The sequence below is a fragment of the Myotis brandtii genome, unplaced genomic scaffold (assembly GCF_000412655.1).
Source record: "Myotis brandtii unplaced genomic scaffold, ASM41265v1 scaffold426, whole genome shotgun sequence".
Classification (NCBI taxonomy): domain Eukaryota; kingdom Metazoa; phylum Chordata; class Mammalia; order Chiroptera; family Vespertilionidae; genus Myotis; species Myotis brandtii.
Genome location: NW_005366314.1, coordinates 362,820 through 365,986, shown reverse-complemented (window position 1 = coordinate 365,986; position 3,167 = coordinate 362,820). Strand labels below are relative to the sequence as shown.

The 3,167-nt window shown below is 51.1% G+C and overlaps 1 protein-coding gene across 1 annotated transcript in view; it reads left to right on the top strand.

Annotated features, from left to right (window-relative positions):
- Window positions 1-3,020: 3,020 nt before the first annotated feature.
- The window catches only part of PLPP1 (phospholipid phosphatase 1), a 41,030-nt gene continuing 40,883 nt past the window's right edge, over window positions 3,021-3,167 (top strand). The window contains exon 1 of the mRNA XM_005874146.2: window positions 3,021-3,095. The gene's annotated coding sequence lies outside the window, so the exon portion shown is untranslated. The remainder of the gene's footprint in view (window positions 3,096-3,167) is intronic.

Sequence of the window (3,167 nt, the reverse complement as noted above, 5' to 3'; positions counted from 1 at the left end):
GTATGCCCTTCGCTTGGCCTCTATGCTCAGACCGCTCTGCAGTCTTTCGAGCTTGTTCCATCGACCCAGATGGTTCTACGCAGGGCTTTGTGGTTGCAAGGGCCAGACATCCCACTACCTTAGCACGAGCGAAAGGTTGTCTCAGAGCGACACGGCGTGTGGTTTCTCGGTAACAGATCCACAGCTCGGGAGCCCGGGCCAGCTGTGGCTCTTTGAGGCTCACACCTGAAGACCCCAGGGGCAGGGGGGACGGGGAGGGGCCGGAGCTGTGGCTGTCCTTATCTCAATATTGTAAGGACCAGGGACGGCTGCTGTGGCTCAAAACACCGCGTCCTCGCCAAGGATGGTGGAAAGGGAAGGTGGGGGAGCCAGCCTTCCCCTTCGGTCAGGGAAGCAAGGTCTCTCACAGAAACCGTCGGGAGACTTCTGCTTCCATTACGTTTACAAAAACACCGCCGCAGAGCTGCCCAGAAAGGAGGCGAAACCACAGGCCACTCAGCAGTGGGAGAGAAGAAGTTGTCACACAAAGAATTCGTATCGAAAATACGGAAAGAACTTTCACACTTCGGTAAAAGGTGTTCATGTGACAGACCTACAACTATTGCAGCAACATGAATGTAAGAAGAGGCATTGCACCCGGCCGGGTGGCTCAGTGGTGGAGCCTCGAACTATGAACTAGGAGGTCACAGCTCGATTCCCAGTTAGGGCACATGCCCGGGTTGCGGGCTCAATCCCTAGTGGGGGGGTGGGGCGGGATGCAGGAGGCAACTGATCCATGATTCTCTCTCACAATGGATGTTTCTATCTCTCCCTCTCCCTTCCTCTCTGAAATCAATAAAAACATATATAGAAAAAAAGAAAAAAGAAGAAAGTTAATTCTGAGTGAAAAAACTCAAGGGCAGATGACTATATATACGGCGTAACGTTTTTAAAAGCCAAAAAGCAACCCATATTTTTAGAGGTACATGCACATGTAGCTTTGTGTTTTCCTAAAAAGAAATGACAAAGGAGGAAGATAAGCAGAAAATTCAGGATAGTGGTCACCTGGCCGCAGTGGGGTGTGAGGGGCCCGGAGGCCACGGACAGAGTCGAGGACACTGAGATGTGCAAGCATTCAAGTCCGCAGTGCGCTCGGAGTTGCTCATTATGGTGTCATCCGTCAGAACCTCCTTATATGTCTACATTCTCTGTATTTATGTGTCAGGTATGACATGAAACTTTAATAAGGTGAGAAGCAAACAGCCGTGGCAATGAGTGTTAGAGGGTTATAATGTGCGTGAAATCTGGGGGCGGGGGGGGGGGGGCAAACACTCTAGGGAACCAGACATTGACAGCTCTATGTATTGTTTGAGTTCACAATGCTCCCTGAGAGGAGAGAGACTATAGTTGCTTCAGTCCAGGTGGGGAGAAAGGACATGAGCACATACAACACAAACACCTAAGGCAGCGGTTCTCAACCTTCCTAACGCCGCGACCCTTTACTACAGCTCCTCATGTGGTGGTGACCCCCAATTTCATTGTTACAAATTGAACATCATGAAAGCATAGTGATGAATCACAAAAACAATATGTAATTATATGTGTTTTCCGATGGTCTTAGGTGACCCCTGTGAAAGGGTCGTTCGATCCCCAAAGGGGTCACGACCCACAGGTTGAGAACCGCTGCCCTAAGGGAACGTACGCTTGGCAGGCACTTTATGAAACCAACAGTGAGGACGAGAGGGCGGCGGCCCAGGGATAGGGTGTTAGTGCACGTAGGGGAGTGGGAGCAGAAGCGGGAACACAGAAGTGTCTGGAGAGAAAGTGAAAATGGAGGGCGAAAACTCTAGTCTCCTTTTCAAAATGCCTAGTACTGAAGGAGAACAGAAAGTTCGTCTCAAGGCAAAATGACATTTCCTAGTCATTCTCCTCCACGGGGGACCTCGCTGCCTGTCTTTGGCACAAATCGCAGGCCCCATCTTAAGTCACAGCACATCATGACTTAACACATTTTAATGGACTTTGCTTTGTTGATCTATTTTTAAAGCTGTTCTCTGTAACTCTTCCAAAGGGTAAAAAAAAAAAAAATCTGTTAATATATCACCTATTTTCTCTGCAGCCTCCTCAGCTAAGGAAATGTCTGCTGGTGTGGGAGAGACCAGAGCTCCTGCCGCGGGCTCACCCTGCACCGAGGCACCTGCACCACCCCATTCCCTTCCTCTCACGCCCGCGTCTCACTCGCAGCCAACGTGGGGTCTCGTCGGGCTCCTCTAAGTCTCCCCGGCTGTGCGGCGGGTCTCCTCTCTTGGGGGCTCAATGAATGTTGAAGAAGCGAGTGAGCGAACAACAAACACAGGCGTGAGGTTTTCTGAATGCTCCCCTCTGAAAAGGTATTTTAAAAGTAAATGTTTGTTTCAAAAGCTGTTTAAATAAAACACGGTCCCTAGACTATGCCTGGCCCACAGGCCCATAACTGGGTTTGGAACGAATACGATGGTTGCATTTCTTGTGGCCTTGCAGCCTGGGGTCCGTTAACCTGGGAGGTGGAGAAGCCACAGAATGGACGCTGGCCTATCTTTCTCAGGGATAAATTAAAGCTTTTAAGAGATAAAAATAAAAGGTGAAACCCAAAGTTCACATTCCTTTCCAAGAAAAACGTGCTTCTTCACGTCCTGTTTTGGCTGCGGGGGGTCGCGGGGTCCTCTTTCTCTCACTGATTTCATTTCGGGGGTACTTCGCTAGAAACGCTGCAGAGGTAGAGCTCAGTTTTCCATTGGCACCTTTCATATTTGTATAGGAAGGTCCGAGTGAGAAGGAAAGAGACCGATCACTAACATCTATAGAGGGTTTCATCTTTTTAGAAAAAAATACGTCTATTGATGTCAGAGAGGAAGGGAGAGAGGGAGAGACATCAATGATGAGAGAGAATCATTGCTGGCCGCCGCCTCCCGGGCCTGTGCCCTGACCGGGGATGACCCCTGGCCCCCGGTTCGGTTCGCAGGCGGACGCGCAGCCGGGCCCCGCCGTTAACCTTCCATAAACTCCCCTTACTCCCCGGCTCCCAGGCCGTGACTGCAGCGCAGAACTGGGATCCGCAGCGACCCTGTTCCGGATCGGTAAGCGGATGCCTCGTCTCCACTGCGTTCCTCCGGCACCGGCACCAGCACCGGCACCGGGGGAGCACCGCT